Genomic DNA, 12327 nt, shown 5'->3' with positions numbered 1-12327 from the left:
CATGCAACATAACTGTCGATATGTGGTGTGGACATTATTAATGTTAACATTGTTATTGTCAACCTAATGACTACATCCCCCGAAGAGCGGTAAGGCAGGTGATTGAGCCCAGATGGTTGGTGGGAGAAATTGCAGTCCATGACTAGCCTGGAGATGGGAGAAAAGGTGGTACAAGGTTGGGGTGGGCAGTCTGTGACAACCCACATAAACTACTCTATCCCTTCCCTTTTGGGTAGCCTATTGCTACAGCGCATGGCCCACTGCCTCTTTTCTGGTAGCCCACGTTCTCATATGAGCAGCTTCTTGTTTGGGGGATTAACTATTCAAAAGATCAGTACAGGTTGAAGAAAGCAAATATATTAAGTATTTTCAGTTTTTCTGTAGTAAAATAGCTTGAAAGTTGTAATTCACACATAGGGGGGGTATGTAATTAGCCGCGGTAAATTACCGTGGTTAATTACCTCGCCCAGGGCCCCAAAGTCGGCTTGACGCCGGAACTTAACAGGGTTTTTTTTCGGGACCTGAAAAAGAATCCACTCACCTGAAAAAAGGCCCTCGAGAACTATCCTATTATTTCAACCAAAATACTAGGATAGGTTGAAAAGAAACATTGGCAAAAATTGGGGTTAATCGGCAAAAACTCCCTGTTTTTTTGTGATTGCGGGGGTCAATTAGCGCCCAAATATTGTTCGGGGCTAATTGGATACCGCTCATACTGTACTTTACTTGAACGCCATGCAGCTGCAAGTAATTCTCATTTAGGCACTATACATATATGTATTATTATATTATTATATATACATTCCATAGAAACTCTTTTATTTTAATAATGAAAATGATGTGCAAGACATGTTTAAACATTAATATACTGTATATATATATATATATATATATATATATATATATATATAATGAAAAGGCATTTATTAGTCTAGGGAATGAGCATTGTAAGATTGTAGTGTGTAAAAAGTGTGGTCTTCCTCTCAGTTTATCTGACCATTATTCCCTTTGTGCTAAGTATGAAAGTTGCTTGGGAGCCTCTGACGAGGAGGACATCATTAATCATGGTCTCCCAGTGCAAATCATTTCATTAAAACATGGCAAAGAATAAAGGAGCATGAAATATTTGCAAAATGAATATGTTACTACATCCTCCCTTTTAGCTCAGGAGTGAACCATCTTAAGAAGTCTAGGTTTGGAAATGATTGAATTGGTGATCTGAAAGTCCAGTGATGTACAATTTATTTGTGTGCATTTGTCTTCAATATATCTGCCTGACTTGTGTCTTTTATTTTACTCTAGTCTAGATCACTACAGTTTGTGAAATGAAGAAAGGAGGATCCTCAACTAACAGCTGAAATGAAATCAATGGATTATGTAAATGTAGCTGAGCTGGAAACCTTCTATACATCCCACTCACAGGTACAGACAATAGTCACATTGGGAATGAATAGCTGTGCTCTATACATATGCATCTTATTTTCAGCAATTCGTCTAAAATGTTAATTATTGCTCCACATACATTAAAAAGTAGGTGAGGTTATAACCAAAAAATGAATTACCCCTCCACCACTTATGTTTTCTTTACCCTGGTGTTGGGTTTATAGTATTTTGGCACTTTCCTATCTGATCCCATTCCAACAGCAATATCAGTAACTTACTAATGCAGTGCCCACACAAATTATACTTTGTTTTTCCCAGAAAACTTTGATTTTCAGAAAATACCATTTATTTGTTTATATCTCCTCACACAGCAAAGGAAACTTAACTGTTATTATTGAAATGATAAGAAAGTGAACTAAAAGCAAATTCATGTAATTTTTTTTTAACCAAGGATTACCTTGTGGCTCTTGTTTTGATATTAATCCACCTTTTCCAAAACAGCAAAAATTCAGATACTACACGTAGGTTTTCAGAATAAAATCTGCACTTGTTAGTTTGAAAATGCTTAAAATGCAGGAATAATATGGTACCCAAATAAAGCCTATAATTTTGTTAAACCAGAAAACCTAAGGCACCACAGAGTTTATTGAAGCCTGGAGAGAGGAGATCTGGACCATAGAATGCCACATTTCTGGATTTCTTACTTTTGCAGTATAGGGTGTTATTACCTGTTGATCCCCGGACAATAATTACTAAGGAGATGCATCTTTTGAAAGCCGAGACGCCCCTCTTTTAAACTAGGCTGCCTCCGAGCATGGTGGTGCAAGGATTCGGCCGATCAGCACCTTCTATGCCATCCTCCATCCCTTAGCTCTCCTAGTATTTCTGCAGTAGATCTGGTGACAACATGCCATTACCAGACAATACTCACTCAGGGACCATAGTGTTTGAAAGTGTATTCCCCTCTATTAAATGTGGGTGCTCCTCAGTTTATTCTCTGATCCCTGGACTTCATAATTATTTATGTAGAGTAGCAGTTTATTGTCTGGTGATCATACTGATCAGCAGGCAATAACTGTTAAAGGACCACATAGTTGAAAGAGTGTTCTCTCCTCTTTAAAATGATGGTGCCTTCGAGCCCCAAGCTGGGTCTGACTGGCCCATAAGGGTACATGGAAAATCCACAGTGGGCCCCACTGCCTGAGTGCTCCACCCCCTCCTCTAATAACAGGTTCCAAATTGTCCACTCAAATTATTCATTGTTACTCTACTGGAGGGTAAGTTACTTGATAGATAAGGAACATTAATGAACATGCCAATTAAAATTAACAATTGTGTTAATATGGCTAACATTTTTTGTGTGAAAATAACATTTATAATGTAGCATATTGCAAACTAAGGGAATATTCAAATGGGGGTGAAATAATAAGAAAACCCGGCAGCATGGGATTTTCCTATTCAATTGACGGAGAAAAAATTAGCTGCTGTGAGTTCTATATAACCGAGCATAGCAGACCAGGAGCGCCTGGAACACGTTGGTAAGCGCCCGTGTGTTCCATGACCGCATCTTTAGTTCCCCCTGTGAGGTTTTGACTGCAAAACACCTTACACCCATTGTTTTTTCATTGATCTCTGGAGTGCACATACTCAGTAATTCAAAATTGGTTGCGTGGTCCATGTGATTTATTGTGGACAAAATCTTGCACCTGATGGAATATGCCCCTAAGAATGTAGTTGTAAAAAAAAAAAAGTAACCAATACGTAAATCATTCCAGTGGTAATAACGTATATACTTATATAGCTGAACCTTTTTTTTTTATACAATAGTCTGTATTTGGCTTTTACTAGATCTAATGCAGTTCTCATTCAGTTTTAGACTAATGTGTACGGGTACCCCTATCATGTGTAGAGTGCATTAATGTGGTATATATTGGGTCATGATCAAGTGCTTTATTATTATACAAGTTATACATGTTGTGCTTTATTATAGACCATGGTCCCAGGACTATGGTGTATTCACTATAGAGCATAATATTGGTAATATATAATATATGGTAGATAATATTGCATGTATTAATATATGTGGGTGTGTGTGTATAAAGGGGACCAGACCTTGCACTGGAGTAGCCATGTTGTCTGCAGGCTGTGTACTCCCTAACAGTTGGCCATGCCTCTGTGGTGGCTGACCACATCCCTTATGGGGGGCATCCACTAGACGATTTTATCCCTGTCCAACCTCTTAACGATTTTCCCTTGAAGTTTCCCTGGAAATTTGATCTTCCACTCTGAACAATTTGCAAAAGATTTGCAAACGATTTGGAAAAGATCTAACGATAAACTATGTTGTTTCAATCTGTGATTGAGCGCTTTCAGCTATAGTGGGCAGATAGTGGTTCATCGTTTGATCGTTCAGCGTGAACGATGTGTAAATGATTTGTAAGCAATCAAGTGAAATTGACCTGCATGTTCAGTCGATGGAGGAGATGATCAAACGACCAGTGGGAGCGCGCATCGTACATCGTTAGAAACAATTACTGCACGATTTGCAAACGATGTTCAAACGATGTTTGAACGATTATCAAACGATTTTATCATTATCGTTCAACTTTATCGTCTAGTGGATACCCCCCTTTAAGCATGGGCCCCTACCACTGCATTCCCTTGGTGCCTCAGTCCAATACTCCCTCCAAGTCTTTGAGTCCCAGGATGGTGATTTTTCGTGCCCTCACACTATTCTTTTGTAGTGTGTTGACTGCAAGGGGCTTGGTTTAATGACATAAAAAAAGATCTTCGGTACAATGTGTCATCATGCCCCCATCCCCTCACAATTCCTGGTGGCAGCAAGCAACAGGGAGGTACTTTAAGGTAAGTTACCCTTTCTTTGAGCTCCTGCAGAGTTACTTGTCCTTAGCACTTTTGATGTAAATTCTGAGAAGTCATATTTGTTATTAGCACTGAAGGGGTTAAACAGATTTTACTTCTACGTATCACCTTACAAATACCATCCTGCAACATTTGGTGACTATTTTGCATTTGTTTTCCATCTCCTTCTATGGTCTTCATGTGGCCATTTATATTTGTTGCCATAAAATTTGACGCCACCAAGCTGCTGTATGGTTAAATATCTTTCCAATTCAAACAGAGCACAGCACAGCTTTGTCATGTCACAAGGAAAATAATTTTTATATACTGTATATAAAAAAAAACATCATTATAGCCAGAATGTATTTGGTTCATTTTCAGGAAACATGTGCAAGTCAATTAATTACATTTATAAAACAACCCTTTTAATAAAAAATTATTAACTTTTGATTTGTAAGAATAAATCTAATATATGCAAACACATTTGTGAGCTTGTAGACACAATATTTTTTTTTTTTGTTACCGTTCATGAGTCTTTTGGGAGAACATTAAACACTGTAAAGCATGCCATCTGGGAGACATAAATGCTTAATGTAAACATCACAGATAGAGATATTAATCTTTTATTATCATGCCTAGGAAATTAAATATTTTTTAACGTAGTTTTTTGTGTAACACTTAGCCAATATTTGATATATGTTAAATGTGACTTAAGATATGAGTTTATGTTTTTGATACTCTAACAACTTATCCTTAAGCTTCCATTCTGATGAAACTGCATTACTTTTAGATAGCAAGAAAAATACTTTAGATTGGCTGTGCTCCTTAGTATAATATTTGCCAATAAGTATTAATGGATCTTAGTCTCTCATAATGAGTAGACCAAAAATAGGATGTCTGTACAAATAAAAATTAAGAATATACATTTTTAAGGGACTCTACTATCAAAATGACAAATAAATTATATTTAAATTTAAAACTAATGGAGGAGATCACTGTAATATACTTTATGGTTATGTGTTTATTGGCTGTCATCGGTGTAACTTTACTCACCCAGGGGCCTATTCATCAAACGATAAATGGCCCAGTAACCATGCGGAAAAGCATATTTAGGTTACCGGGCCATTTAACATCAGGGGTCCCAAATGGACCACCCGATATTCAGCAATTTCCGAAAAAACTGAAAGTTATTGGAATTTGCTTGTGAGAACAAATGCTATCTTCAGATGGCACTTGTTCTCGGATCCCCGCTCCTTCCTATGGGAAGGAGTTCCAGGGATGCAATGAGGGATGCGAGCGGATCCCTCCACCACTTCCTCACTACCTCCCTGGCAGCTTTGCGCATGCGTAGACACACTGACGGGGGAGAGGTAAGTAACGCAGCTGCTACGGTGTAAAGTACCCCCCACTGCAAGTTGGATACTTAAGTATCCCCCCCAGAGCTACAAATACTTAATCATCGAGGCCATATGGCCCCAGATGATGAATAGGGCCCCCAGTCTTTGTGATGAGTCACTTTTCATTGTAATATAAGTGCTCCGCCATATTTTTATTTTTCCAGTTTTTCAAATTTTGCTTATAAACTCTGTGACTGTGCAGTCCTACTGGAGAAACATAATTACCAACTAATTAAACAGGGGAAAAATCAATAATGTTGTATTCAGTATTTGTAACATTGACTATAGGTTATTATTACATTAAAGCAGTCATGTCACCTTTAAAAACATTTATTTATTTATTATACAACATAACTATGAGTAATACACTAATATTATAGTCTGAAAATTGCTACTACCGCAGCATACCAAATCTGGTATTGTAACTATATGTAATTATTTAACTACCGCGATAATTCAGTATTGTGACATATAGTGGAATTTGTTATTATTGACGATTTTCAGGCTGTAACTTTAGTTATTATGCTTTATAATGAATGATGTTAAATATACTACTTGGAGTCAAAGTTCTAAATTTTATATATATATATATATATATATATATATATATATATACATATATATATATATATATATATATATACACATATATATATATACTGAGGTTCTTTGGAAGGTAGGAATACATATAATTTGCACTATTTTCCTCGGTATTGATCTTATTAATTTACTGTTATGGAAAATGAATTATAGAACACAACCCACACCAATAATTAGTTTTAATAAAGCCGATATCATGTATCAGAAAGTACAAGAGAGTAAAGTTGGTAAAGTTGCAGTTCCATAAATTATATTGCAAAATGTGATATTTCGGATAATAATAAATGTACATTTTAATGACATTTTTACTCATTCTGTAGTATTATTGTTAGGGTTTTTGAAACTGTATGAACATTTTAAGTACAGAATACCTATGCATTTATTTTACATGATATGTCCCCTAGTGAAAAATAATGTTATCGTCAGTACAGAAAATAACCTATTGCAATTAGCATTTGTTGTGGCAGACACGGCTGTAGTTCTTGCTATCTTTGGCAGATCACTAGCGGCTTTGCTGTGCTTTGTTTTGTTAATAGGCCTTACTGTGGAAAGAGTGTGAGGGTGATTGTCTTCTGAATAATGAATGTGCTCTAATATACTTTTGTTTTTTAAATATTTTATTCATTTATTAAACCTTGTGTCAATTTAATCAAACATGCAGTAAAAGCTTTTATTGAGCGATCAATGCTCAGAAGCAGAAATGCCTGGAGTGAATGGAGATTTGTTATAAAAAAAAAAAGGAAAGGGTCTAGGAAGATTCATACATACAAAAGGATACATCATATTATTGGAGGAATACTTAACCAGGGTATGGTATCAGGGGAGTTAAATAGTTACATGTAGTAACATGCTGCAGTTATTGAGGATGAAAAGAACTAGTCCATTGAGTTACATTTTTCATAAATTCTAATTGTGCCAATAAAGAGGAAGGAAATATTATCTCCAGTTTGACAGTTGCCAATTTTCTCTTCCCGGTGGAACAATTACTTCCCAATCCCAAACACTGTAATCACAAAAAAAATATTGTATTAGTCACCTACATCCAATGTAAGGGAGAATGGGGTCCGTGTGCAGCGATACGTGTTCCCAGTGGAGCGGTCTTTAGGGTGATATTTTTGGAAAGACGACATATGTGCAGAAGAGAGCAAAGACTCTGGCACAGCGCCACAGTCATTGCTAACACCTGTGTCAGTGCCATCTTCCCAAAGATAGCGATGCAGGATGAAAATATAAAGGGGCCGCTGCACAGTTCTCAGTGCAGGGTGTAACCAGGGCCGTAGAGAGCGCCACCAGGCCCCAGTAAAGAGGGGGAGTGGCCTAATCGCGGGAGGTGTGGCCACGCCCCTTTGAAAAATGAAAAACAAACAAAACACATAATTTTGCAGCGCCGGGGAGAGGGCGTTCTGAGCCCCTTAGCCCAGCGCAAAGCTAGGGGGACCGCGATCAGTGTGATCACTCCCCCCCTCAGGCATAGGAGATTAGCAGCCGTGAGCAATCTTCCTCTGCAGCCCAGCACACACTGTGAGGAGGAGGAGTGAGGGGGGCGACATCGGACCCGGGCCCCTGCCAGGCCCCTCTGGGAGCCCGGGCCCAGGTAAACTGTACCCGCTCCCCCCCCCTCTCGGCGCCACTGGGTGTAACAGTTCTCTGTGCAAGGTGTATAGCGTGGGGTCCCCTGGACCCAGGGCCAGTGTGCTCCACACTCCCTGCATCCATTATAGATACGCCACTGCAGAGCCGTAACTAGACTTTTTGGTGCCCTGTGCCAGAAAGAGCATTGGCGCCCCCCTCATTTTTCAAAGGGACATAATGCACCCAAAAAAGGGCCATGGCTTCATGGGGAAGGGCCAGGGACGAGATAGGAGAGGCCAGGAGATGCTGGGGATGAAATAAGAGGAAGCTACAAGCAAGAATAATAATAATCAGAAATTTGACAGGCCCAAACAGCGCCCCCTGACCTGTGGTGCCCTGTGCGATGGCACCGGCCGCACTACTCTAGCTACGGCCCTGCACCACTGCCTATATAATTTCCACTCACGCTGGCATAACCTGCCTCTGCTCATTGTCTCAGTTCAGGTCACCCGTCCCCTTCCTGTCTCTAATGTGCCCATCTCCATTAGATTGTTCTCACTAGCAGGGATCTCTCTCCTCAGGTCTCCATGACTGTACCCACCTTGTCCACCTGTGTGCCCAGTATTATGCCTCTTGCATTTTCTGTACAACACTTGTTTGTTATTCACCTGTCCTATTATCTACTATGTACAGTATTATGGTTCATTTCTTGCTATTCATGCATTTGTGATTCTTCAATGTTTTGTATTTTGTTGGTTAACATCAGTGTGTAATATGCTCTACTTCAAATCTCTGTTGCACTGCAGAATTTTGAGCTGGCATATAAAACAGTGATAGCAATGATGACAGCAATGCTAATAATTAGAGCACCGGATACCGTGACGTGCCTGCATCTGGCTAGCCACCCTTCTGTTACTTCCCTGGAATCCCAATGAAATTGCTTCTCTCTGTGACTATATTCATTCTCTATCCCTCGGCGGTAACCATCAAGTCGCATTCATAGTGCGAATCAGACAATTGTGCAGACCGAAAACATTGGTCACTTGCGTAGAATGCCACAACTACGTCCATCTCTAAATCAGGCCCAAAGTGCATATTGCAGCTCAAAACACAAATTGTAACATGTGTAGAAAGCACTACTTATCAGTCTGTCTCACTCACTTTAGCATTAGGGAGATAGATCTGGGAAATGGAGGAGGAGAGCAAGTAGGAGGTGTCAAACTACAATGTGAAAAAGCAAAAATTATTTTTATTTTACAATTTTGTACAGTTGTGTTTTTGTAAGGAAAGTTGTGACATAAGTTAGAATTGATGATAATGAAATATGCTACCCATGAAGAACTGGTCATAAATTGTGATTTTGCCAATTCATTATAGCCAATTGTCTGAAAGGTGCACTTGTTCTGATAAGTGCATAGTTTAACATATGTGTTTTGTAGTTTCCACACATTCTTAGTTTGTGAATGAGGTTATTTAAGTTAGGTGAAGAACTACAAAAAGTGTTATCACCTTTAAATAATTTCAGCTACTGCTGTTATAGTGTGACTTTGCCTGTTCTGGAATTTGGACCATCTCTTCATGTGAAAATCAACCATAGAAGGATATTTAGCATCGGGATGTAGTCAGTATCCAACGGGATGCCAACTGTCTAAATATTGGCGCCGGAATCCCGACAGCGTAAGGTAAGTTTCGGGGGTTAGGGGAGGGTTAGGGGTTAGGGTTAAGCAATAATGAGAGGGTTAGGCACTAGGGGAGAAGTTAGGTTTAGGCACCTTGAAGGAAGGGTTAGGGTATGGGTCGGGTTAGTTGTAGTATACTTACCTACCGCTGTCGGGATCTCCACTGTCGGGATGCCAATGTCAGTATTCTGACCAGTTGCATCCCCACTGCCAGGATCTCAAACCCAACCCTTTAGCATCACATGGTGAAGGGTGTTAATTTGGTTATTGAATTATAGTATGCCCCATTTTAAGTCAAAATTAAGTCTTAAAAGTTTAATCATTGATGGAGACAAACTTAAATGTACAATACTGATTGGTGTAATGTACAATACCGATTGGTGTCTGTACAATTTTTAGTAAACCCTTTAACATCTTCATAAGACGGTATTATATATGTGGTAACCTTTAAATGGACATCACACCTACTTTATTTCCATGACATGCAATGTTTCAAATGCCAATTTAAAGTTTGTTACACCTGTATATAACAGAGAACCATAGTAACATATCAGGGGAATCATCTCATGAATCCTACAGTTTAATTCACTATATTGAAAGGAAGGTGAGGCATATTCAACATCAACTTTTTGTGTTTCGTGGAAGAAAACTACTGTATAAAGTGTTGCTCTGTTCCACTATCAAAATCTGTAAGTAATGTTTCAAAATGATTCAATGTTGTAGCAAACTTTATACTATATGTATTTTGTCTTACACTTTATTTTTATTAAATATCATGTAATGTTATATCCTCCTCTGTACTGGAACCATCAATGACAGGCGGACCATGATGTTGTAACATAATATTTTTTAAATGAATGTCAAGGATCCAATACAATGTAGCAATACATTGATTTGTTGCTGTATGGATCCTTGCTCCAAGTCACATTTATGTCACCATGAGTTTCATACAGTAAGTGAAGGCAAACTATTGTTAAAACAGGGGAAAACTAATTCCATATTCTACCAGTGTTTACCCAAATTGTACTGATGGTGAAAGTGATTGTCTTTTTTTCATTAAATAATTTGACACAATTATAGGTCTGTTTATTTAAAAATTTATAGACTTCCCCCAATTTGTGTAACTGCCTAGTGTGCAGTGCAATAGATGTATGATGTAATGGTCAAGTTACATGTATCCATCTTTACTGTGTTTTACTCACACAAACCATGTGAGGATTTTGTTATTTAGATCATAGATTGGCACATAATCGCAACTAGGCAATTATATATATATGTAACACTCAGATTTACAGCTCAATCATAACCATAGGAGCCAGCTCTGAGGGTGCTTTGGGTGCATGTGTAACTCCGATATACTGTAGGTGCCTGCAGTCATGTCTGTGCATAGCATGCTTTAGTTATATGGTGTATATAATGTGAGCTCCCCCAGTCATTTTAAAAAGGTGGCTACCATGACTATAACCACAATGTAATATAAGCTACAAAAAGAACGAACATGATGTTATAAGCAGAAAGAGCTATCGCATTGCACTAATCCATTATAAATGAACCCCTGTATGTGCCATTAGAGTGACGGATAATTATTATTATACCAGGCCAGCTGGCTCAGTCAGGATTACTTTTTATGAATTAGAACGATGTCAAAAATAAATGTAGTCTATGTAGCAATTTTTTACCCACAGAAGTAGCAGTAAAGTGCCCTAGTAGATATCAACATGAATGATGGAGAAGATAAAGTGTCAAGATCCAGTTGTACATCATTGTAATTGACTGTCTTGGGCCTGAAGTATAATGAGCTATCCTGATAAATGGAGGAAGCAATTTAGTGCATTTGAACCTACATTTTCTGTCTTGTTCAACACTGCCTGGGGTCTTTATTTATTGGGCATTTGTTTTCCATGTCCTTGTTCTATTGACCATTACCATGCATAATGATAATAATAAAGACTAAAGGCAGTCACACCTATGAATGCCACGGTCTTTCATAATAGTGTCCGTGAAGGCAACCTACATTATAATATATTATGTGTACATTTGGCACTTACTGTAAATGACATTATAACACTGAAGATGATATATAATGCGAACTCAGGCCCTGATTCAGAGCCGGACCCTCTGACGGAGCGCTCGCTCTGAATCAGGGCCGTCCCTCCTACCTTTTGGAGCGGCCTCCTGGCCGCTCGCATAGCTGTGGGTGACCACCCACAGCTATAGCGAGCGGCCAAAATGATGGTCACGATGGTCATGACCATCGCAACCATCGGGCTTGCGACGAGACCCTGCGGTAGGGTCTCGCTGCCGCAAGCCCAGGAGTGTTTTCAGAGCCAAAAGCACTCCCACTAACATCACTAGTGAAGTCAGTGGGGCCGGACCCAGACGGTAGGCGTTCCCATGGGAACGCCTCTGTCTGGGCAGCCACAGACCTGGCACGCCCACCAAAGCGGGCGTGCTATCAATCACCATCGACAGCATGCCCCCTTTGGTGCGAGACCCTTAACGACGGCTTGGCCATCGTTATTCGGGTCTTGCATATGCGCACGATGGAGCCGCCTCCATCGTGCGCATGCGCACTTTGGCACCATCGACCTGCTTGCGAGCGCTTAGCCCTCGTGATCGGGTCTGAATCAGGCCCTCAATACGCATTGCAAACACATGGCTACTGGATTTTCCACCCCCACATTTCACATTTATTCACTGTTATGATAATTCTGTAAGCTAGAAGTGTGTCAGAGATGCAGGTGCAGGGAGGGTGGGAACATTCATGAGGCAAGAGTGTAAAGTTCACATCAAATTCCAACCTACTGCCCCTGGGTCACAGATGTGTTTGGCTG

At 39.4% G+C, this 12327-nt stretch overlaps 1 protein-coding gene across 1 annotated transcript in view; it reads left to right on the top strand.

Annotated features, from left to right (window-relative positions):
• The window catches only part of TMEM108 (transmembrane protein 108), a 310883-nt gene that overhangs the window by 41084 nt on the left and 257472 nt on the right, over positions 1-12327 (top strand). Inside the window, exon 2 of the mRNA XM_088463835.1 lies at positions 1303-1422. The gene's annotated coding sequence lies outside the window, so the exon portion shown is untranslated. The remainder of the gene's footprint in view (positions 1-1302; positions 1423-12327) is intronic.

The sequence above is a fragment of the Taudactylus pleione genome, unplaced genomic scaffold (genome assembly GCF_031769625.1).
Source record: "Taudactylus pleione unplaced genomic scaffold, aTauple2 ptg000053l, whole genome shotgun sequence".
In the NCBI taxonomy this organism is placed as follows: domain Eukaryota; kingdom Metazoa; phylum Chordata; class Amphibia; order Anura; family Myobatrachidae; genus Taudactylus; species Taudactylus pleione.
Note: the sequence above shows the minus strand (reverse complement) of the source record. Positions and strands in the feature narration are given on the sequence as shown.